The following is a 24,824-nucleotide window of genomic DNA, read 5'->3' on the forward strand; positions in this document are numbered from 1 at the left end:
CACAATAAGATTTTAACCATTTTACTTGAATACACAGCAACTGTCAATTTCCTTTTCACAAATATTTGACATAAGACTGAACTTTTCAAAGGCAAGATCTGGCTTTTATTTAGGTATCCACAATGCCAAAAAGAACAAGATACAGAAACAAATTTTTACATGAATGATTACAAATAAGATTTTTTAAAAGTAATATAAATTGTAGCACTTTATAAAGCATCTTATTAGAAGTAGTTTTTCTGAAATTGAAAACTTCTATGCATGATATGAAATTTGAGGACTTTGGATGGAAGGATTTCAGGATTTAGCATTTCTTCAATATTTAAATATTTCAGTATGTATTGATCATTTTATATAGAAAAATTATATTGTCATCTTTTATATACCAAAAAACATTAAGTATTCACAAAATATCAATAGATTAAGGAGTGTATTTTTTAATATTCTCCTTTCATACTACTTAATTGTACTTGTTTAAGCTAGACTTTTATCTGTTTTGGGTAATAATCATTTTTGACTGGTAGCAAAAAGATCATAGTTTACAATGGCTTCATGAATATTGAATAATTTTGACCCTGGAACCCTTCCTCAAATGAACTATATAGAATATGTAAATATGTTTTTCATTAATGCATATACAGCATGTTTTATTCATATTTTAAGATACTTTAGTTTTAAATTTGAACTAAATTTTTCAAACAAGTTATATGTTTTAATACATGAATTGCCTTCTGAAGTATATATTAGTGTTCTTTCAAGATAAATAGATTGTGGAGGCAAGAATCTAAGTTCCTTCGAAGGTAAAGGAAAAACTAACCCATGAAAAGAAGGTTATCTGAGTCCTAAACCCAAACTCTTATAGACTGGATTATACGGCATGAGATACTGAAAACCTTATGTGAACAAAATTTGGACTCATGGTTATAATTAATATATCTTCTTCAAATGTACTCTCCACCTCTAAAATTGAATATATATTTTGTCTTTCCCCTACTTCCATGGAGAAAGAAGAAAAACTTCATGACTATACATACTAGAATTGCAGACAAATTAAATGAAGACTCAAGATAAATTTTGGAAAAACTAGAGAGAGAAATGTTTGTTTTATATAAGCATCATATTTCTAGTTGTTAGAAATATTTCACAATTAGGAAACTTATTTAGTGATAGTCCCCTTGGCTAGAGCTGTTAAGACACCAGGTGACTATGTATCAGGCATTTTATGAATGGGCCATCTACACCGGAATGGGTTATATTATATGAATTCTAAGATTGGTTGCTGCTAGAACTGTACAAAAGTGTGACTTGGTTGCAAGATACATTGATGCTTTAACAAAGTAGTGCCACATATTCCAGGTGATCTTGGAAGCTAGTGGAGCATATGTTTTTGGTAAAATGGCCTAAAAGTCTTCCATGTTAGAGTAAGCACACTACATGTTTGCTCAACACCTGCCTTCACCAGATCTGATAGCTATATATTCACTCTAGATTAAATGTAAACCTCAAAATTTTTCTTTTCTAGGATAACTTTTCAGTTTGAGAGTATAGAGGAAACTGGACCGTGGAAAAAATACTATGCTAAACTCTTTAAATATCTTAACTACAAATGTTACCAAGTAGAAAAAGAGAGGAAAGATTTTAAGTACCATGCTAGAGCAGTTGCCTAGGTTTAGGATCATAAAATAATATTGTCAAGATAGTGATTCACCATCTTTGACTGTTTCTCTTCACCTGTCTCCTTTCTGACATTGCCTAACAGTAACAGAACAAGAGCCAAACCGAACTTAACTGCTAGGTAAGTCAGCTGGTGAGTTAATGCTGATGGACCTCATCATTAGCATAATAAACCTGGATAATCAAAATACTAATAAAAAAGGCATCTCTTGCCTAGGTTTTGTTCACGTTTCAACTACCCAGTCCCTGAGCATTGGTTATGAAACTCCCAACACCACCAGCAAGATATGAGTTACTTTCAACATATGTGACAATGCCAGTGTGTTTGTCTACACTGGAGAGAAAAGTGGTAGTCTTCACTTATATAGGAATGTTGTCTACCACATTCAGTGCATGTTGAATTACAAAATGAATGTTAAGTAAAGTGATGATAATTTCACGGAAGCAGAAAAGAAAATAGTCTCATAATTCCCCTTCTTGTTATTCCAAATTGTTATCGATGAAGTTGGTAACATTTTTGAAAAATAAATGTATTGCACCCAACTGATACCTGAATGGAGTTATAAAAATGTTGCTTTGCTGTAATTCCTTAAAAAATATTATGAACCATATGTTGCTGTCTCACTTACCACAGAGATTTCCAGATTTTTGCTTTATTTATGCATTCTAGAGTTCCCTCACAGATTTCTCACATAATGAAAAATTCTCTGACACATTACCCAATGAAGATATTGATAAGCATGAAAATTAGAGTTCTTGAAAATGAGATGTAAATATAGCCTGTATATCTTGTCATAAATCTTAGCCTTTGTGTATGTGTGTGTCTGTGTGTGTGTGTAGTTCAAAAGGAAGTGAAAACACTTATTTTAGTGGAACTAAAATAGTGGAACTTATTTTAGGAACTTTTTATAAACACAAAGGATTTAAAATAAAAAAATTGTGTATAAGTTCCTCCTCTGGTACTTGTTAAATATATAGATTTGGGCAAGACTCTGCCTTAATGGAAAATTAATTATTTCAACACAGAGTTGTTAAGAGAATTATGTGAAAAAAATGTATGCTAAAGGCCGAATGCCTGACATCAGGTAGGTCTCCAAATTGTTCTATTTTTAAAAACAAAAGAAAAAAATGACATTTAATATTAGCTAGTATTTAGTGGCAAAGGTACAGGAAAATCTCATCTGAAAAATCACATTTTATGACAGGAATAGGAACATTTCAGACTGTTCCATTATCTCCATTTTCCCATACATCTATTTTTCAATGTGTCTGGTCTATTATCTTCCACCATCTTTAACTTGTGATTTATATCACAGAGAAAATAAGTCTGCATGTATTTTCCTTTCTTTTACAAATCAATTCACAGATTTTTATTTTGATACTCATCTAATTTGGGTGGCCACTTCCTTTTACCAGAACTGATGTAATAATAGGTTAACTGGCATCCCTCCCCCTCATCTGGTCTCTCCAAATTCCATTCATCTAAAACCCAAGCTTTCTACTGTAACTATAGTGGTATTTCAAAATATAAACCTGAGGCTATAATTCTTTGAAAAAATTTTAAATTGTTGTCCATTGCCATATAGATACAGCCCAACATTTTTGCATAGCATATGAAGACTTTTATGAATTGTTCCTGGCCCTTTCTTCATCTATTACCATCTTCTCTTCACATAGATAATGTATTCAACTAAATATTGTACAGTTGCCAGAATGTGTCACACTCTTTTGCTACCTCACCCCAGTGTCTATTCATCCCTTTCACTCCTTTCCATCCACCTATCCTGTATTTATTCTATTCTTTATTTCCAAAATCGGATTCCCTCTCCCTCTTATATGTTCCCAAAGCCTCATGCTGCTAGACAATGTACAACAAATGGCTTAATTAATTTCCCCTGTCCTCCAATAGACAATAGAGGCTTGGAAGGGAAAACATAGTTTTGGAACACATTTGGAGCTCAGTAAATATTTGCTGAATTTGAAATGAGTTTGGGTTATAGTTAACACTTTCATACACAGAAATTTGTCTTTTGGAGTTACTATGCTTTTAGTTTTTTTTGTTTTTTTTTTTTTCTTTTAGTCTTTAAGAAAAACCTAAAATCCTATTCTGAGTAAGTTTGTGGGGTTCTGTTTGCTTCTATACAAATAGGAAAGTATTCCCTAACATTTAAATTTTTCAAGATCCATTTCTTGTAGAAGTATCAAATGCCTTACTGTTCATGTGACAACTCACTTAAGCACTATCTGAATCACTGCTGAACAGAGTCAAACTTTAAATCCAATAGAAGTATAAAAATGTTAACATATCAACTCCTTATGAAGTCATATACAGTAAGGAAAATGGACTGTTTGGAAAAATGACAGATAACTATAAGAGTCTAGTGGATTCAGTTTTAGTGAGTTAACTTCTATAAACTATAGAAGTTTCTATAACTATAAGCACACTACAAAAAAAAAAACAATTTGTGTAACTACTTCATAGAATTGGGATTGCGTTACAAAATCTCTAACTGGCAGTGGCAAACCCACTGTCATTAGAATCTTGACCTCTTTTAAAATACAAGTGATTTTGTTTTGGTCAAAAATCTGGTCAAAGTGTGGAAAATTCATCTTTGACATTTGTTTTTTAAGTTTTTGAATAAAACTTCTACATACTTCATTTTGTGCATATGCAGGTATATATATGCAAACTGTATATGCAATGCATTGCATATATTATAAACATTAATTTTAAAAATTGATTTGAAAGATTTTAGTGGATAATCCTGATAATTTAACAGCAAGATAAATATGCTGTAAAAGAAAGTGACAAAGGAATAAAATGTAAATTTTTAAGAACAAATATTAAGCCATTCATCAAGTTGAAAGATAATTTTAAAAGTACACGATTTAACACTTGTGTCAATTGGGACACAATTTAATATTTCTTCAATATTTAAAAATTTCAATAGTTATCATTTTATACAGAAAAATTATATTGCATTTTATATACTTATAAAACATTAAGTATTCACAAAATATTACATAGATTAAGGAGTGTATTTTTAATGGAAAATATAACAATTAGTAACTTAAAAACTTCTTTTGAATTTCTTGTGGGAAGGGGATACAATTATATTTTTAAGATTTCTGTGTACCATCCTATATTGCAATAGACCATGGTGGTGGTGGTTGTGGGTGGAATGAGGATCATATACCTGCTATTCATCCTGTTTCCCCAATGAGTGGTCTCCAGCAAATCTTACATGTATGCTGCCTGTCTATGTTGAATGTTTAGTTTTCTAGGTCAACTAAGTCAGAATCAGCTTTACTTTGCCTTTCCTTTGTAATAACAAGATCACTTCAGCTACGGGCAACACATTCCTCTTAAAGATAGAATAAAGTGATAAGAATAGAGCCCTTACATCTGGTTGTTTAGCTGAAAAAAGTGAAATCTTCATTGGGTCCTCAGATGTTCTGAAGTATCTCATTGACCGTAATTGTTTCTCAGGCCACACTTGGTTGCAAGGAGATAGGAAAGAGTTTCCATATCCAAGCTTATATAGAAAAGACAGGCAAGAGACAAAGTGGAACAATGGACGATATTTTATCCATTATTTTTATCCATTATTAGATGATTCAATGATTGCATATGTCCTGTTTAACACCTCACTTCCAGAAAACACAAGTTATCTGGTTTGTATAAGCAGGGATGGGGACAAGAACATCATTTAATTATTTAACATTGTCAATTGTGTACTTTTTTCATAGGAACATGTTTCATGTCCTTTTTCTAAAATAATATATATAATATATATAATTTATATATATTTATATATAATTTATATATTTATATAAATATAAATATATATATATATATATATATATATCCTTTGTAAGAATTGTAGGCTTCTATGATTTGTTTGATCATGTTTGATCATATCTGTATGAAGGTGGTTTTCTTCCACACAGCAAGCATTCTTTTTCAATAGCACGTCTCTCACGTTTTAGCACAATTGCACCATTTCAGTCTCTTTAGTATCATCACTCATATTTTGCATGTTAGAACATTTTGCGTGTTAGAACATGAAAATATCTTGGTAAATCAAAAGGGACTGATGGGGACTATTGATCATATATGGAACATGGAGAGGCAAGCATACATGTAAGACTTGCTAGGTGACCAATCATTGGGGAAACAGGATGAACAGCAGGTATATGACCACCCCCCCACCACCACCATGGGGTATTGCACTCTGGGATGGTTCACAGAAATCCTGAAGGGCTTGATAATCAGATTCTAGGAGCTGAGGGGGTGTTTTGTTTTGTTTTTTGAAATATAAATAACATATAGTGTTATATTAGTTTAATTTATAGAACAGAATGACTCAACAATTCTATATATTACTCCGTGCTAATCACAAGTGGAGTCACTGTCATTGAACATTATTACAATATTATTTACTATATTTTTATAGTGTACTTTTCATCTCATCACTGACTTATTTTATAATGAAGTTTGTACCTCTTCATCTTTATTTCACCCGTTCTTCCTCCCCTCCCCCACAACCACCAATTTGCTCTCTGTATTAAGAGATATTTTTTGTTTTCATTGGTTTTGTTTTTTAGATTCCATGTGTAAGAGAAATATGGTACTTGTCTTTCTTTTGGTGACTTATTTCATTTAGCATAATATTCTTTAGGTCCATTTACCTTCTTGCAAATGGCAAGATTTCAATTTTTTACAGCTGAATAATATATACCACATATTCGTTACCTACCCACCCATTAGGGGACACTTGGATTGCTTCCATATCTTGACTGTTGTAAATAATGCTGCAGTAAAAATAGAGGTGCATATACCTTTTCAATTAGCATTTTCACATTCTTTGAGTAAATATCCAATAGTGGAATTACTGAATCCTATGGTATTTTTCATTTTTTGATGAAACTCCATTCTGTTTTTCACAGAATTTATATTTATATTCCCACCCATAGTCCACAAGTTTTCCTTTTTCTTCACATCCTCACCAATACTTGGTATTTCTTGTCCTTTTGGTGATAACCATTCTATCTCTTGTGTTTTTATCTCACTGCGGTTTTGATTTGCATTTTCCTGATGACTAGTGATGTTGAGCATCTTTTCATGTATTTATTGGCCACCTGGATGTCTTCTTTGGAAAAATGTCTATTCAGGTGCTCTGCTCATTTTTTAAATTTTTGTTGGTGTTAAGTTTTATAAGTTCTTTACATTTTTTGGATATTAATCCTTTATTGGATATATTATTTGCAAATATCTTTTCCCATTCACTAGGTTGCCTTTTGGTTTTGTTGATGGATTCTTTTGCTGTGCAAAAGCTTTTAATTTTAGTTGAGTCCCAAAAGCATTTGGTTTTCCCTTGCCTTAGGAGACATATCTAGAAAAATATTGCTAAAGCTAATATCCAAGAAATTATTGCCTGTATTTTCTTCCAGAAGTTTTGAAGATGACACAAATAGGAAAATAGTCTCAAGTCTTAAATTTAGATATTTAATCCATTCTGAGTTCATTTTTGTGTATGGAAGAAAGTGCTCTGATTTCGTTGTTTTGCATGTAGCTTTCAAGTTTTCCCAGTACCATTTATTGAAAAGAATGTTTCCCCCAGGGGATCCCTGGGTGGCGCAGCGGTTTGGCGCCTGCCTTTGGCCCAGGGTGCGATCCTGGAGACCCGGGATCGAATCCCACGTCAGGCTCCCGGTGCATGGAGCCTGCTTCTCCCTCTGCCTGTGTCTCTGCCTCTCTCTCTCTCTCTCTCTCTCTCTGTGACTATCATAAATAAATAAATAAATTAAAAAAAAAAAAAAAAAAAAAAGAATGTTTCCCCCATTGCATATTCTTGCCTCCTTTGTCACAAAAGCATGGATTTCTTTTTTTTTTAAGATTTTATTTATTCATGAGAGACACACAGAGAGAGACAGAGACATAGGCAGAGGGAGAAGGAGGCTTCCTGTGGGAAGCCTAATGTGGGACTCGATCTCAGGACCCCAGGATCACATCCTGAGCCAAAGTCAGATGCTCAACCACTGAGCCACCCAAACATCCTGCATGGGTTATTTCTGATGTCCCTATCCTTTTCCATTGATCTATGTGTCTGTTTTTGTGCTAGTGCCATATTGTTTTGATTCCTATAGCTTTTTAGTATATTCTAAAATCTGGAATTTTGAAGCCTCCAGCTTTGTCCTTCTTTCTCAAGTTTGCTTGGGATATTTGGGGTCTTTTGTGGTTCCACAAATATTTTAGGATTATTTGTTCTAGTTTTGTGAAAAACTAATGTTGGTATTTTGATACCAACCATCCAAGATCTCAATGATTCTGTAGATTGCTTTGGTTTCAATCATATTCATCCATAAACATGGAATATTTTCGGGCAGCCCCGGTGGCCCAGCAATTTAGCACCACCTTCAGCCTGGGGTGTGATCCTGGAGACCCGAATCGAGTCCGTGTTGGGCTCCCTGCATGGAGCCTGCTTCTCCCTCTGCCTCTGTCTCTGCCTCTGCCTCTCTCTCTCTCTCTCTCTGTGTCTGTCATGAATGAATGAATGAATGAATGAATGAATGAATGAATAAATAAATAAATAAATAAATACAATTAAAAAACAAGGAATATTTCCTATTTGTGTCATCTTCAGTTTTTTTAATCAGTGTGTTATGGTATTCAGAGTACAGATCTTTCATCTCCTTGGTTAAGTTTATTCTCAGGTAATTTATTCTTTTTGGTGTAATTATAAATGGGATTATTTTCTTATTTTCTTTTTTTTTTTGTTACTTCATTATTAGTATAGAGAAATGCAACAGATTCCTCTATATAAATTTTAAAATTTGTGATTTTACTGAATTCATGTATCGGTTCAGTAGATTTTTGGTGGAGGCTTTATAGTTTTCTATATTATAGTATCGTGTGATCTGCAAATAGTTTTATTTCTTCCTTACCAATTTGCAATGACTTTTTTTTTCCTTTTTTCTTTTTTTGTCCTTTTGGTATGATGCTGCAGTTAGGGCTTCACTACTATGTTGATTAATAGTGGTGAGAGTGGACATCCTTGTCTTATTCCTGAACATAGAGGAAAAGCACTGTTTTCACTTTTGAATGTGATATTAAGTGTTGGTTTTTCATATATGGCCTTTATTATGTTGAGGTATGTCCCTTTAAACCTATTTTGTTGAGAGTTTTGATCACGATGGATGTTGTACTTTGTTAAATGCTTTTTCTGCATCTATTGAGATGATCATGTTTTTTATCCTTTCTTTTCTTTTTTTTATATAAATTTATTTTTTATTGGTGTTCAATTTGCCAACATATAGAATAACACCCAGTGCTCATCCCATCAAGTGCCCACCTCAGTGCCAGTCGCCCAGTCCCTCCCAACGCCCCCGCCCACCACCCCTAGTTCGTTTCCCAGAGTTAGGAGTCTCTCATGTTCTGTCTCCCTTTCTGATATTTCCTACTCATTTTTTCTCCTTTCCCCTTTATTCCCTTTCACTATTATTTATATTCCCCAAATGAATGAGACCATATAATGTTTGTCCTTCTCCGATTGACTTACTTCACTCAGCCTAATACCCTCCAGGTCCATCCACGTGGAAGCAAATGGTGGGTATTTGTCGTTTCTAATGGCTGAGTAATATTCCATTGTATACAGAGACCACATCTTCTTTATCCATTCATCTTTCGATGGACACCGAGGCTCCTTCCACAGTTTGGCTATTGTGGCCATTGCTGCTAGAAACATCGGGGTGCAGGTGTCCCGGCGTTTCATTGCATCTGTGCCTTTGGGGTAAATCCCCAGCAGTGCAATTGCTGGGTCGTAGGGCAGGTCTATTTTTAACTCTTTGAGGAACCTCCACACAGTTTCCCAGAGTGGCTGCACCAGTTCACATTCCCACCAACAGTGTATGAGGGTTCCCTTTTCTCCGCATCCTCTCCAACATTTGTGGTTTCCTGCCTTGTTAATTTTCCCCATTCTCACTGGTGTGAGGTGGGATCTCATTGTGGTTTTGATTTGTATTTCCCAGATAGCCAGTGATGTGGAGCATTTTCTCATGTGCATGTTGGCCATGTCTATGTCTTCCTCTGTGAGATTTCTGTTCATGTCTTTTGCCCATTTCATGATTGGATTGTTTGTTTCTTTGGTGCTGAGTTTAGTAAGTTCTTTATAGATCTTGGAAACTAGCCCTCTATCTGATACATCATTTGCAAATATCTTCTCCCATTCTGTAGGTTGTCTTTGAGTTTTGTTGACGGTATCTTTTGCTTTGCAAAAGCTTCTTATCTTGATGAAGTCCCAATAGTTCATTTTTGCTTTTGTTTCTCTTGCCTTCATGGATGAATCTTGCAAGAAGTTACTGTGGCCAAGTTCAGAAAGGGTGTTGCCTGTGTTGTCCTCTAGGATTTTGTTGGAATCTTGTCTCACATTTAGATCTTTCATCCATTTTGAGTTTATCTTTGTGTACGGTGCAAGAGAGTGGTCTAGTTTCATTCTTCTGCCTTTCTTTTCTTAATGTGATGTATCACATTTATTGATCTGTGAATATTGAATCACTCTTGAATACTTGAAATAAATCCTACTTGATTTGTGGTGAATGATTTTTTAATATATTTTTGAATTCAGTTTAAAAATACTTTGTTGATTTTGTTTTTGCTTCTATGTTCATCAGAGTTATTGGCCAATATTTTTTTTTATTTTAATTTCTTTGCTTTTGTGGTGTCTTTGTTTTACGTATCAGGGTAATGTTGGACTTGCAGAAATAATTTGCAAGTTTTCTTTCCTCTTCTACTTCTTCTTCTTCTTCTTCTTTTTTTTTTTTTTTTTTTTTTTTTTTTTTTTTTTTTTTTTTTTTTTTTTTTTTTATAGAAGAGTTTGAGAAGAACAGGTATATACTTTTATTTAAATGTTTGGTAGAGGGCAGCCTGGGTGGCTAAGCAGTTTAGTGCCGCCTTTAGCCCAGGGTATGGTCCTGGAAACCCAGGATCGAGTCCCATGTCAGGCTCCCTGCATAGAGCCTGCTTATTCCTCTGCCTGTGTCTGTGCCTCTCTCTCTCTCATAAATAAATAAATAAATAAATAAATAAATAAATAAATAAATAAACAAACAAACAAACAAACAAATATTTGGTAGAATTCACCTCTGAAGCCATCTGATCTTGGAATTCCATTAGTTAGGAGTTTATTATTCAGTTTCATTATTAGCAACCAGTCTGTTCAAATTTTCTCTTTGTTCCTGATTCAGTATTGAAGGTTATATGTATCTAGGGATTTATCCATTTCTTCCAGGTTATTCAATTTGTTGGTATATAATGTTTTGTAATATTCTGTTATAATTGCTTACTTTTCTGTGGTGTCAGTTATTTCTTCTTCATTTCTGATTTTATTCATCTGGTCCTCCCTCTACTTTTTTTTTAAAGGTTTCTTTATGATTTTAGAGGGAGAGTGAGTACAGGGAGAGGACAAAGGGAGAAGGAGAGAGAGAATCTCAACCAGACTCCCCACTGATCATGGAGCCCAATGCTCCATCTCATAACTCTGAGATCATAACCTGAGCTGAAATCAAGAATTGGACACTTAATGGACTGAGCCACCCAGGTTTCCCTCCCCTCTTTTCTTGATGAGTCTGGCTATAGGTTGATCAATTTTGTTGATCTTTTCAGAGAACCAGTTTTCACTTTCATTGAAACAAGTTCATTCTCTTGTTTTTTTTCGGTGTCTATTTCATTAGTTTTCTATAATCTTTATTAATTTCTTCTACTAGGTTTGGGCTTTGTTTTCTTTCTGTAACTCCTTTAGGTGTAAGGTTAGTTTGTCTGAGATTTTCATTATTTCTTGAGATGGGGCTGTATTGCTCTTAATTTCCCTAATAGAACTGCTTTTGCTGCATCCCTATGAACCCTGGTGGTTTCATTTTCACTTGTCTCTATGTATTTTTTTAATTTCCTCTGATTTCTTGGTTGATCCATTCATTATTTAGTAGCATGTTGTTTACCCTGCATGTATTTGTGTTCTTTCCACATTATTTCCTATAACTAATTTCTTGTTTCATATTGTGCTGGTCAGAAAAGTTGCTTTTTATGATTTCAATCTTCTTTAGTTTATTGAGACTTATATTGTGGTCTAGCATGTGATTTATCCTAGAAAATGTTCCATGTTACCCTTGAAAAGAATATGTATTCTGCTCTTTTGAATGGATTGTTCTGTATATATCAGTTAGGTTCATCTGGTCTAAGGTGTTATTCAAAGTCACTGTTTCCTGGTTTGTTTTCTGTCTGGATGATCTATTCATTGATGTGTGTGGTGGTAAAGTACCCTACTATTACTATATTACTGTCAATTTCACTCTTTATTAATATTTGCTTTATTTAGGTGCTTCTACATTGGGTACATAGATATCTATATTTGCTATATCCTCTTGATTGATTGTTCTTTTTATGATTATATAGTGTTCTTCTTTGTTTCTTGTTACAGTCTTTATTTTAAAGTCTATTTTGTCTGATAAAAGTATTGGTACCCTGGCTTTTCTTTTTACCTCCATCTGTATGGTATATATTTTTCCATTCCTTCATTTACAGTGCTTATGTGGTTTTACATCTGAAGTGAGTTTTTGATAGACGACATATAGATGGGTTTTGCTTTTTACCCATTCAGTCACATTTCTTTTGTTTAACACTCTCTATATACTATGGTTTTATTCTTTATTCTTATAAGATCACAGACTATTACTTTGCATGTGTGTTCCAATAAAACTTTATTTACACTACAGGCAGAGGGCTAGATTTGACCCTCAGGCCATAATTTGACAACTCCTGTTATATGCTATGAACCATTTTTTTCAGTAGTTGAAGTATTTTTCATAGTTGATCAAGCTACAAATATTAGTTAAGTTCCTTCTAAAATGTGTTATTAAAAGTTTCTTGAATAATCTGCTTATAGAAAGGATATATTGTTAAATGTGCTACTTTATCTTAGAGATCAGACATTTGGATATGTAGAAGCAGATAGAGGTTATATTTATGTCTGATGGTATGGTGGATTAATAATGAATTCAATTCTGCTCTTCAGTTTTTCAAGGATTGTTGATGTGTCACACAGCTATCAACATAAATAATACGTTCTGATTGAAGTACTATATATAAGATAGAAAATCAGTTTTAAAATAAGACAACTGGTTTTTGTTTTGTTTTGTTTTTACTCTATTTCTTACGCTCTACATTTTATTCCTGTGACTTACTCATGATTTAACTGGAGGCCGGTATCTCTCACTATCACTCATTTTTCCCAAAATCCCCTCCCTCTGGCATTCATCAGTTCTCTGTATTTATAGTTCTGAATCTGTTTTTTGTTTAGTCATTTATTTTAGATTCCATTTATAAGTGAATCATATGGTATTTGTGTGATTTATTTCACTAAGCGTAATACCCTCTAGATCCATCATGTAGTCTCAGATAGCCTGATCTCACCTTTTTTAAATATTTTAATTTATTTGAGAGAGAGAGAGTCAAAAAGAGCGAGAAAGAGTACAAGTGGGAGGGAGGACCAGGCTCCCCGCTGAGCAGGGATCCCAATGCAGGGCTCTATCCCAGGACCCTGGGATCATGACCTGAGCCAAAGGTAGATACTTAACCAACTGAGTCACCCAGGCACCTCTGAACTTACCTTTTCATAACAGTATAATATTCCATTGTATATATACCACATTTTCTTTTTCCATTTTTCTATCAGTGGACACTTATGTTGCTTCCATGTCTTTGCTATTGTATATAACACTGTAACAGATATAGGGGTATCTTCTTGAGTTAGTGTTTTCATTATTCTTGGATTCATACCCAGTAGTGGAATTATTGGATTATATGGTATTTCCACTTTTAACTTTTTGAGGAACCCCATATTGTTTTTTTTAAAAGATTTTGTTTATTTATTTGAGAAAGAGAGAGCAAGGGAGCGAGTATAAGCAGAGGAACAGCAGAAAGAAAGGGAGAGGCAGAATCTCTGCTGAGCAGGGAGCCTGATGCAGGCTCAATCTCAGGACCCTGGGATCATGACCTGAGCTGAAGGCAGACGCATTACCAACTGAGCCACCCAGGTGCCCCTGCATACCGTTTTGCATAGTGGCTTTACCAGTTCACGTTTCCACCAACAATCCATGAGAACTCCTTTTTCTCTGTATACTTGTCAACACTAATTGTTTCTCATCCTTTTGATTTTAACCATTCTGACAGGTGTGAGGTATATCTCATTGTAGTTTTGATTTGAATTTCCCTAATAATTATTGATGTTGAACATTCTTTTCTTGTGTCTGTTGACCATTTGTATGTCTTCTTTGGAAAAAAAAATGTCTATTTAGGTCCTCTGCACATTTCTTAATCAGATCTTTTTGATGGTGGAGGTGTTAAGCTTTGTAAGTTCATTTTTGTGTATGGAGTAAGAAAGTAGTTCAGTTTCATTATCTTGCATGCAGCTATCCAGTTTTCTTAGCACCATTTGTTGAAAAGACTCTTTTCCCCATTATTCTTATCTCCCTTGTCATAGATTAATTGATGATATAAATGGATTTATTTCTGTGTTCTCTATCTTGTTCTATTGATCTATATGCCTATTTTTGTACCAGTACCATACTGTTTTACTGCTTATAGTTTTTTAGTGTATCTAATGTTAAAGTCCTTTTAACCTTTCTTATAAGGCTGGTTTGGTGGTGATAAACTCCTCTATCTTCCATTTGTCTGAGAAACTCTTTATCTGATTCAAATCTGAGTGATAACTGAAGGCTGCGCCAAATCGCTGAGCCACCCAGGCTGCCCAAGCACTAAATTTTAATCTCTTTCCACATTTTATATATGTTGTCATATTTTATATCCTTTTATTATCTTAATCCCTTAATTGATTTTTGTAGATATATTTAATGTTAGTACTTTTGTATTTTAACCCTCACGGTGGTGTTATAAGTAAACTACTGCCTTTATTTCGTGTTCACATTTACCTGTGAAATTTTTTCCACTCGTTATTTTTTTACCTCTAGATATGATCTTGTCTTTTTAGTTGAAGAATTCCTTCAGGAGTGCCTGGGTAGCTTAATCAGTTAAGCATTCAACTCTTGATCTGGGCTCAGGTGAGATCAAGTGCCTCATCATGCTTCACACCCAGTGGGGATCACTTGAGAATCTTAAGTGGGGGATCACTTGAGATTCTCTCCCTCTCCTTCTACCCTCACCCAGATAAATCTTTTATTTTTTTTATTTTAAATTCCTTCATTGTTTCTTGTAAGTCTGGTTTAGTAGTGATGAACTCCTTTCATTTTGTTTTAGAAAACTCTCTCTTCTGTTCTCAATGATAACCTTACCAGGTAGTATGTTCTTGGTTGCAGGTTTTTTTTTTCTTTTTTCTTTTCAGCATTTTAAATATATCATGCCACACCACACTCATCTGGCCTACAAAGTTTCTGTTGAAAAGTCAGCTGATAGTCTTATGGGGTTTCTCTTGTTATGTAACTATTTTCTTTTCTCCTGCTGCTTTTACAATTTTCTTTATTACTCTTTTCTGCCATTTTAATGATTAATTGTCTTGGTGTGGACTTCCTTTGGTTAATTTTGTTAAGTTCCTGTACTTCTGGATCTGAATGTCTGTTTCCTTCCCCATACTAGGAAACTTTTCAGCTATTATTACTTCAAATAAATTTTCTGTCCCCTTCTTTCTTCCTTTTCTGGGATCTCTATAATGTGAGTGTTATTATACTTGATAATGTTAATTTCCCTTAAACTATTCTCATTTTTTGTTCTTTTCTTTTTGTTCTTCAGTTTGGTTGCTTTTGATCCATTCTCCAGCATCCTCTAATCTGCTGTGATTCCCTCTGTATATTTTTAAAAATATTTTATTTATTTATTCATAATAAATATGAGAGAGGCAGAGACATAGACAGAGGGAGAAGCAGACTCCCTGTGGTGAGTCTAATGCAGGACTCCATCCCAGGAACTTGGGATCATGACCTGAGCCAAAGGCAGACACTCAATCACTGAACCACCCAGGCATCCCTCCTCTGTGTATTTTTTTTTTATTTGTTATTGAGTTCTTCATCTCTGACTGGTTCCCTTTATATTTTCTACCTCTTTGTTAAAGGTCTCACTGAGAACCTCCACACTTTTCTAAAGTCCAGTGAGTATCCATATGACTAGTACTTTGAATTATTTTTCAAGTATATTGCGTATTTCCATTTCCTACAATCTTTTGGTGTTATTTTGTCCTGTCCTTTTATTTGAGATATATTTCTCTATCTCTTCATTTTGCCTACCTCTCTGTGTTTGTTTCTAGTATTAGGAGGGTCAGCTATATCTTCTGATTTTGAAAGTAGTAGCATTGTGTAGAAGTTGAGGAGCGGTGTTTTGTTTTGTTTTTTTTGAGAGAAAACATGAGTGAGGGAGCCATAGGGAAACACTTAATCAACTGAGCCACCCAGGTGCCCTGGGGAGCTTTTAAGCTACATGTTTAGGGAAGCACTTGCTCTTACCTTGGTATGATCATGAATTGGTATGCTATAATGTAATTCATTGCCAGTTTAGTTATGTTGGTAGGAGGTAGCACTCAGCCTTCATTTAGCATGATGGAGGGCCTGAAATATAAACACTTTTGGACAACTATGAGATATAGTAATCCAGTAGAAGATTCATCATATCAACAATCATTACTAGGGAAGTAACAGCCCCTCCATGATATGACTGAATTCCTGTGATTCAAGTTTTGCAGTTGAGTAGGATCAACTGTCTAAGTATTTGGCAGGAACCTGTTTCAGTGGAGTATTAGAGAAGGCCAATATGTGATAAGATAGACTTCAGGGGATCAGTTAATTCTAGAGATAACAGTTAAGCTCTAAATGTAATTTAAGATGTTACTTTAAAAACATTTAAACTGATCTTACATACACATAGTAATTAAAAATCCTGGTTAGAATTAGTCTTTGTGTTACGGAGGTTTGAAATTTTATATTCTTTAACAACTGTTTTTAAAAGTATTGAAAAAATGCATAAAAGTTGTATTTTTCACTCCTATAAAAACTGGCACTTTGCATAAGTATGCTTGTATAATGGAGAAATGAAATAACTCCTATACTAATAATCTTACAAGAGAAAATAACATTTTCTGATATAGCACTTAATTTAAAATTAATGCCTTTTCACTTTAGAAACCAATATATTTTGAATTTTATTATGACTTTTAGATCACTATTAATGATGGATATTATAACCATCCACAATTACTAAACTTTGATTTTGAAAACGTTACTAAATCAATTCCTATCCTATAATTTAAAAGGTTCATAATGTTTGTCATTCTTAATTCTAATCTCCCACTGTACCTTAATTTTAACAAAAAATATATAATTATATCTATTTTTACATATACTTTTCAAACAGCACTATATTTCAATGACATTCCCTGAACATAATTTTTAGTACCTTAGCATAAATCAAAATGCCATAGAAGCAGCATTGGTCATCACATCAGATATTTAATAACTCCAGGAAGAAAGGAAACTTGTGACTAAAATGTTTAGTTCAAAGAGGAATGGCCATTTTTACGAATACATATTTTCTTTTGAAATATAGAATAGCTTATTACTGCATCTTATTAACTCTTAATGTCCTTCCCTGAAGTGCTAGACACAATTAGGAATCGAAGAGAGTTAATATTTGTGGTAATGAAAATATTTATCTCTAGAAATATCCAGGCAAGTCCTAAAATAGCAGTTTCTTTGTGTAGCAACCCTCAGTCCAGGTGAGCAGAGATTTTGTAGTCTAGACTCATGTCACACCAGGACAAGTGAGCCAGGACCTCAAGCCATTAGGCTTGGTGCCCATTGTCATGAAAGTATTTTAGCCATGAATCCACCAGACTCCCATCTCTGCTGCTATGAAGAAGAATCGATCCTATTTCTTTCAAAAGTCATGCCCTCCATTTGCTCTTTGGATTCTATTCTTTATCTTTTTCCTGGAAATTTTATCTTTTTTTTTGAAAAATTTATTTTAACAATCATATTCATCTTTCTTATGCATTCCATCATTCTCTCCATATTGTCTGTCCCAGTGACCTTAAGATGTGTTCAGGTCTCTTCAATTTTATGAGAAAAATAAAGCTACAACCTCAAACACATGATTACAAATTCTGCTCTAGAGTCCTCTCATTTCTCATTTTAGCTTAATAACCATACTTTTTGAAAGTTGTGTAGAAGTTCACTCTTCATTTCCTCTACTGCCAGGATGCACAGGCTTCTTTAAGTAGCTCAAGTGTACTATGCTTCCTCACATCACAAGATTTTTGTCCTAATTTTTCCCTCTGTGATGCTTTTCATTGCACATTGCCCACTGACACTTCACCTAGTTAAATGCCATTCTTTCTTTGGATATCAGCTCAGGCATCACTCCCTCAAAAAATTTTTAAAAATCTTGTAATACATAATCTATTTTTGCTTTTTTTTCACTATTTTTCTCAGTCTGCAATCACCATTTCATTAGTGTGCTATTTTGATCACTTGCTTTCTTCTTTCCTAACAGCAGCAAGCTTCATCAGAACAAAAGTCTGTTTCTGTTTCTCCATATCTGGAATATACAGTGTTAAATGTAATTGGCACATAGTAGGTACTCAAATATTACTTAATAAGTAGTTTCATGTCAGATTCAGTGAGTCAGAAATGATTAATTTTGTTCATTTATGCAGAACTGGCATTTTTCCAGGGATGTATCAACAAAATATGAAGATTGCACACTAAGAAGTTTTAAAGCAGTCCTGAAAATGCAAGAGATATTATTAATCTCAAACCAAACATCTTCACTACACTTTTGGGAATGATAAAACACACCAAAAAAGAAAAACCTCTTAAAATTTCAGTGGAATAGCATGCATTTTTAATGCATAGGTTTTGTTCATCCTTGAAAGTAGAAATACACTATGTATTAGATTTCTGGAAACTTAATTTGCACACTACTATAATATGCAAGATTTTATGTAAAGTAACCTGGAAGAGGTAATGGAATATAAATCCTAAATAGTATACTATGAGTCACTGAAATTACATATAACTTTTCAATGAAAATGTTCTTTTTCCAAAATCTATGGCAGTGTTACAATTGATACAGATATTTTTATATTTTTCCTAATTAATATTGCACAGAAATCTGTAATCTGAAACATTCTGAAAACAACTCAAAGTTGGAGTCCTGAATACAGAGTTTTACATAAAAAGCATGTTTTTACAATGAATATATATTTTAGCTGAAAGACCCTGATATACAAATTTAAAGAGAAAACTTAATTGATCACTATTGTTTATTCTAAAGTAAATGATGAATAAAAATACATAATTATGTATGTGTACATATAAATATATATGTATAAAACCAAATGATACATTTTATACTAAAAAGCCCTCTGTATTTTTAAAAATACTCATACATCCAAAAGATAGTTTAGATTCACAAAAGCCTTGAGACTGGACACTAAATCCATAAATACAACATATCCAGTGCTTTGATGGCCAGTGCTTAACAGTCTCTGAAATGTCACTGAATTAATAGGTTTTATATTTCCATTCTGTTTTTGAACAATTTCTCCCAACTTCATTTGACGTCCTGCTTCCTTCTGTTGATAATCATGATATCTTTCAGTAAAACATACCTTCCCTGGGGACTAATCAAAACCCTGATGAAGTCAGGGTGCCAGAGACTGATAAGGGTGTGATGCTTCATCCTCATTGCTAGCCCTGCAGAAATGAGAGTGATGGTACTGAACCTTAAATGAGCTATATCAAGCAATTGTTTTCCAACAGACTCTTCAGAGCACATCTTGTTATAATATTTCTGATGAGATATTCCAGCTTATTAGACAGCCAACTGTTATAGCAGTAATGTGGCCTCATTTAACAATATTAAACCCAAATGGCTATCAATGTTCAGAGCTCCTCTTTGTCACAGTAATAACCTTTATTTCACATTTTAATATTTTCTCAATGGCAATGGCCTAAAGAATTAATTTGGAGTTTCTCTGATAACATACAAAGTTGAATATCTTACTTGTACCCACCAAGATACAGAGAAGGAGAAATATGGTATTGTTAGAAAAGAGAATGAGTCGAATCTAGTATTTGATTCAAAGCTGAAGTATTCACTGTCAAATAATTATTTCTAACTGTGGCATATTGTGATTAAACCAGTTCTGACATTAATTACAAATTTAAAAACATAATTTCTTGGAAATTGTGTAAAAATTTTATCTCGGCTAGATCTAATTTAGCAAATACTCAGAGCACATTGAGTTACCTAAAGCAAATTATGTAAACAAAAAAATTAAAACCAAAAATAAAAGTAAAATAAATAATACAAAAAGGTAGCTACCAAATGTCCAAATAGATAGCAATCTGCCTTTTTCTGTGAAGGAAAAACCATAAACTCTAAATATATCTGTATTATTATTATTTTTTATGTATTTATGATAGTCACAGAGAGAGAGGGAGAGAGAGAGAGAGAAAGAGAGAGAGAGGCAGAGACACAGGCAGAGGGAGAAGCAGGCTCCATGCACCGGGAGCCCGAAGTGGGATTCGATCCCGGGTCTCCAGGATCGCGCCCTGGGCCAAAGGCAGGCACCAAACCGCTGCGCCACCCAGGGATCCCCAATATATCTGTATTAAATACATTATAATTCAAGATAAATTTCTTAAGGCATCTTTGTGCATGATGATGCAATAATATCAAATTGTTGCCACCAGTACTAGATAGTTCAATATTCATTAAGCAAATATTACTATTTGGCATTATTTGATAAATGTATGGAAACATAATTCTAAGTTCTCCTTACTGATGACATAACAATAGTCACAAAATATTGAAGCATATTCTACCCAAAAGCTAACATTGATGATGCACAGCAAACAACTACATAATACTGGGAACATTCATGCTGAGCTACAAATTGCATATCCTCTTGGATTAGGTTTGAAGGTTTTATCTGTTACAGATGGCACAACAGTTTGCCTATACGATGTGATAATGATGGTTGAATGCCAGGAACCATTCTGGATAATATATGATGTTTTCACATATAAGCCTCACTTAATTTTCTTAAGGAAATTATTAAGATCTACATTATATAGTTTTCCTAAGTTCACAAAAGCTGATTGCTTGGTTCTAACCCCCATCAATTGATTTCAGGACGTCCCCCCTATTATAATATGCAGCCAAAATAACCATAACAGTAACTCTATCTTCCCTCTAATCCCCATATGCACACTTGTCTCAAATTATTTTATTAATCAATATTTATGAATTTACTTTAAAAGTCACAAAGATAGGGACGCCTGAGTGCCCCAGTGGTTGAGCATCTGCCTTCGGCTCTGGGCATGATCCTGGAGTCCCAGGATCGAGTCCCACATCGGGCTCCCTGCATGGAGCATGCTTCTCCCTCTGGCTATGTCTCTGCCTTTCTCTCTGTGTCTCTCATGAATAAATAAATAAAATCTTTAAAAAAAAAAGTCACAAAGATGATGACATCTAGACAGAATATATTGACTTATTCAACTGAGTCCCACAGCCCATTCCTTAGCAGCTTTTTTTTTTTTTTCCCTTTGAGATAGGAAACACAGGGAAAGCCCAGCAAGGTCCATTGTATATATGTAAAAGTAGGTGTATGAAGAAGAAATGTGTTTATTTTTATAATTTAGTAAACAAAGTGATTATCGGTATTGAAATTTTTTACAAGTAGTGAATACAATCTCACTTTTTTTTCCCCTTTAACTTCACAAATACTGTTTGCTTCACTGAAACCTGGAAGCAGGGCAAGAGTATGTGAATGTCCAGTAGACTGTACCTCAGAGTGTATGCTGATAGCAGTGACATGGAGCACCAGGGTACTGAGAGCCAGCAGCCCTGTCACCACTGCTCTGGACAATGCTGTCCAGCTGCCCAGGGAACAGAGGGGGATGAAGGTCTCCCTGACTAAGGCCTCGTAGATGCTAAGGAACGCCAGTAGAAGTACTACTGGCTGAAAACTGTGGCACAGGTCATAGCACCTTGTGATCCAGACCTGGGCAGATGAAACGATGTAATGGACCAGACTGATATTGGAGTCATTGCCCATCTGGATATACTTCAGTCAAACTCAAATCCGGGGCTCCAAACCAAAAGGGGATTCAGCAGGACACAATGAGCTTGGTGGTGGGTAGCCCAAGGCAGCAGCCATGATCTCGTACCCCGCCTTGCCTGCATTCCAGGATGTGACAAGGTTTAGGTCTATCAGGTCTATCACATCCACTGTGGCCTTCACAAAATCCCCAATGAAGTCATAGATGCCACCTTTCCTGGTGGGAGAAAAATGGCCAGGAGCAGCATCTTTCGCAGCAGTGTGAAGAGGTGGGTGCCTCTGGCCTGCACATGCTTCCAGAAGGTGTTGTACTCAGGCTGCTGCACTCATAGGTGATGAGATAGGGGAGGTAGTTCCCGAAGTGGAACAGGGTCATGGCATCAGCCGCCCAGACCCATTGGAGCCCTGGTGTCTGGCTTGATTGGCCTGGTGACTGAGCTCAGGCCCAGAGCCCACCCGTCTCCCCTATGAACCACACAGCTTTCCTCACAGGAGTCTTTTAATGTACACTGTTCCATAGGCAAGGCATTCTCATTCCTACCTACAGGAGAGCCCAGACATACTTTGCGGGAATATTTAATCAAATGATTGCCAAATTCTAAAAAAAATCTGTAATAGTCACAGGCTCCTTTAAGATAAATTGAACAATAACAATGTATACAGAAACAAATTTGGACAGATTTAACAAAACATTTTAAAGTTATATAGCATTTTATATTGAAATATGTTATAAGAGTAAATAGTAAAATTATTTTTAAATCTGATCGGGAATCAGAATACTTACAAATTATTAAAATTGGTAGAGTTCCTGATCTACCTCAGTATACTAAATCATGGGTGCAGTCCAGGAATTACATTTGTTTGTAAAGATTTTGTTCATTCCTTTGAAAGAGAATGGGAGAGGCAGAGAGAGAAGCAGACTTTCCTCCGAGCAGGGAACCCAGCTCAGGGCATCCATTTCAGGATCCCAGGATCATGACCTGAGCCCAAGGCAGATGCTTAACCAACTGAGCCACTTAGGTGCCTCCGGGAATTAGATTTTTAAAAACTGCCCTGATTATTCTGATATATCTAGTCCCCTTGAAAGGCATTTAGAAACCACTGAAGTTTCAATTTCTACATTTATATGTAAGAAAATAATTTTATGTTCTTATGTATAAAGTGTCAAATATTTTTCACTATATTAAAAACTTTTAAAAATCATACAAAATTTCTGGATTTTTAACATGGATTATATAGAATGCCTTTAACTTGTCCTTTTTTTTCTGATTATCTTCCATTTAATTTTTTAAGTTTTTTTAAATTTAAATTTTTAAAACATTTTAAGATTTAAGTTAACATATATAGTATATTATTAGTTTCAGGGGTAGAATCTAGTGATTCTTAGTAATACTCAGTGTTCATTACTTCAAGTGCCCTCCTTAATGCCCATCAGCCAAATATCCCATCTTCTCACCCACCTCCCTTCCAGTAACCCATCTGTTATCTTTTATTGAATTTGTCCTCTCTAGTATAATATATATCACAGTCTAAATCTTGAAAAGTAAAATCCATGAATTAAATTGTTGGAAAAATAAACTTTATACTATAATTAGAAACTTCTGAAAGGATAGAAAAGCAAATAATTTGGGGTGTGTGAAAGATATATTTAACTTAGATTTTTCATCTGTGTTTGTGTTAGATATCTAAGATACTAATTAATGGATTCTTAGAAATGAAAAATGCTGATATATTCATGTATCTAAAAATTTATGGTGCATATGAGTTTCATTAGCACATGAGGAAAACAAATAAGTGAGTAAAGTATAAAAAAATCATGGATTAATGTAGTCACCTGTCATCAAGGAAAATGATAGGGGTGATATGTTTTACTTTTTAAAAGCATTCTAGAAATGGTAATTAGAAAATTTGGTAATGAGCTAGGTTTTTTTTTTTTTTCCAAATGCACATATTTTGTGTTACTCTTAGTTTGAAAGTGAACAGAGTTATCAATGATAAGAAATCTTATCCAAATGACAGATTATCCCATGTGCAATAAGTAATTAAGTACCTTTTTAGCATTTTAATGTTCCCATGTTGACCTCTGATAAATAATTTCTTTAAAAGAAACCCTTAAAATTCAATTTTATTCCATCTTTCATTATATATTTCCTATTTCATCAGATATTAACCTTGTGGCCTATACAATCATTTTAAATCTTTGAACTTTTTAAACTTCTTATTGTCTAATATTCCAATTATTAAACAAATAGTCACTAAGCATATGTTATATACTTTTTACTGGGATAGATAATGTAGAAACTATCTATAAGGTAATATTTTTAAAGACTCATGAGTGTTCATACATACATTAAACAGAACCCACAGTTAAGAATTTTTTTTTTTAAGTAAAACTTACTGGTTCTCACTAGCCAGCACTTATTTTAATGCCAAGAATTATAAAGAATAAGTGAAAACATTATGGCATCACAGAAAGCATTGCCTGTCTTCAATAAAGTAACTGTGAAATAAACATTTGAACCAGAGAGCTTTCTATTGACCCAGATATATAGAATTAATCCTCACAGAATAATATGCTTAGAACTGAGCAGAATATAATGGTGTCAAAAAAAGGAGAAAGAAACAGTAAAGAACATCAATACAAAACTTTATTTTCCTTCAGCTTATGAATTCATACATATGAAAAACAGAGACCACTTTTTTCATGGAATAGGTTCAAGTTTTTGTTATATACCATATAAAATATTTAAAACTACTATTTTGCAGTGCCCCTGGATAATTATGTAGTTGTATAAAGACTATTATTTTATTACAGAATTTAAAATGAACACATCTGTATGATAATGGACAAATATTTGCACAAGATAAAATATAAAAAGAAATCTTTAGTCAGTTTCCAGCTTTACAAATAGAAGATATTTCTCTACTATGTAATTCTTTCAGCACTGAACTGGTTATATAAAATACTCTTTCCTATATTCATTAAGTAAAAAAAGATATCCATGATTGCCCCAATAACTCAGAATA

At 34.1% G+C, this 24,824-nt stretch overlaps 1 pseudogene; it reads right to left on the minus strand.

The window, feature by feature from the left end:
• Positions 1-21,374: 21,374 nt before the first annotated feature.
• LOC100687183 lies at positions 21,375-22,173 on the minus strand (annotated as a pseudogene).
• Between the last annotated feature and the right edge of the window lie 2,651 nt (positions 22,174-24,824).

Source organism: Canis lupus, chromosome 22 (assembly GCF_011100685.1).
Source record: "Canis lupus familiaris isolate Mischka breed German Shepherd chromosome 22, alternate assembly UU_Cfam_GSD_1.0, whole genome shotgun sequence".
Taxonomy (NCBI): domain Eukaryota; kingdom Metazoa; phylum Chordata; class Mammalia; order Carnivora; family Canidae; genus Canis; species Canis lupus.